General features: G+C 34.1%; 1 long non-coding RNA gene across 1 annotated transcript; it reads left to right on the forward strand.

Moving 5' to 3' along the window:
* Nucleotides 1-6: 6 nt before the first annotated feature.
* Nucleotides 7-884, forward strand: LOC107578919 (uncharacterized). Its single transcript, XR_001608396.1, has 2 exons — nt 7-348; nt 425-884. It is a non-coding gene; the product is annotated as an uncharacterized lncRNA (long non-coding RNA).
* The last annotated feature ends 434 nt before the right edge of the window (nt 885-1,318 follow it).

The raw sequence follows: 1,318 nt of genomic DNA on the forward strand, positions 1-1,318 counted from the left end.
TAGATAAATCCAGGAAGACGGATTTTTCTTTTATTTTTTTTGTAATGAGATTATTTCTGTCTTGGACCACACATATTCCTGTTCATTTTTGTCATTGGTATGTTTCAAGGTCCACGTGTCTTGTGCAATAACAAGGATAGGTGAATAGCAGGGCAAATAATGAGAAATCCAAAACCAATCTGGAATTGATTGTAGTGCCCTTTGCTTTTTCTCTTTCCTTATATTCCTACTGAAATGATATGCACTGTGAAATGATGAAAGAAAAGACCAGTTCATTCTGATGAAGATATGGCGCACCGCTTCAGTGAGTTTCTGATGTTCCAACGTAAATAGTTTAATTTAGGAAAGGTACTGTTTTATCTCATTCATCTCAAGTTCTGCTATCACTTGAAATGGTGGTTTCATTGTTATTTATGCTTGTTAGGACTATAATTTGTCTGTTGGAGCATCAAAACCAACCTTGACCATCCATGAACTCATATTTTCCTCTACCAAGTGATATGGGATGGAACCAGTGGTGTATGTAGGTTTGCCATTAAAGCAGAGCTGTAGGTAACCCAGTATATTGAATGTTGGCAAGAACGATCTGTCTTGTATTCTTATTTGTATAAAATGTTTTTGTTATGAGGCGTAAGCTCAATTCTATTTTTAAAAATTCCTTTTTAAAAAATGTGCTTCAGCTTTATCACTTTTTTTTTTTTGGTGCAAGCAATGAAAAAAGTTGAAGAATGGCAGTATGTATGAGAGTACATCTTATTTGATTCTAGGCACGTGTTTTATTCGCTGTAACCTCAGATGGTTTGGAAGTTATTGTGGTTTATATATTCTCAAGATTTTGATTATCCTGCTCATACTTGCCTGGCTCAGGTCATTTTTTCAAGGAAGATATCACAAATCTTCCTAAATATTTTCAATTTGATTATATTATCTCCTAAAGGACTGTTGTATAGTTTAGGAAAAATGAAAGAAATTATGCATATAGCTCATAAAAGTGAAATTAATTAACCTGGCAGCATGGTCTACATGTAGATAGACTAATGATGTTATTGCAGAGCACATACTTGATAATGTTTGGATCCTGCACTTTTTCAAAATTGAAATGTTTTTTAGTTCTCCAAATATTAGTGTTTCTATGGTCAAAGATCATCAGGTAGTTTGGCTTTTGTGTTATCTGGGTGGGAGGGGTTAACACTTTCTGTCCCCAACAATTGTATGTTTGATGTACGGTATTTGGTCAGTAATGTGGGATCTCACACTTTATTAACTTCATACACTCCAAAGATGTATTTTTAGCCATCCATTCAGAAATACTTGAATA

Source organism: Sinocyclocheilus grahami, unplaced genomic scaffold, assembly GCF_001515645.1.
Source record: "Sinocyclocheilus grahami isolate Dianchi unplaced genomic scaffold, SAMN03320097.WGS_v1.1 scaffold12758.1, whole genome shotgun sequence".
Classification (NCBI taxonomy): domain Eukaryota; kingdom Metazoa; phylum Chordata; class Actinopteri; order Cypriniformes; family Cyprinidae; genus Sinocyclocheilus; species Sinocyclocheilus grahami.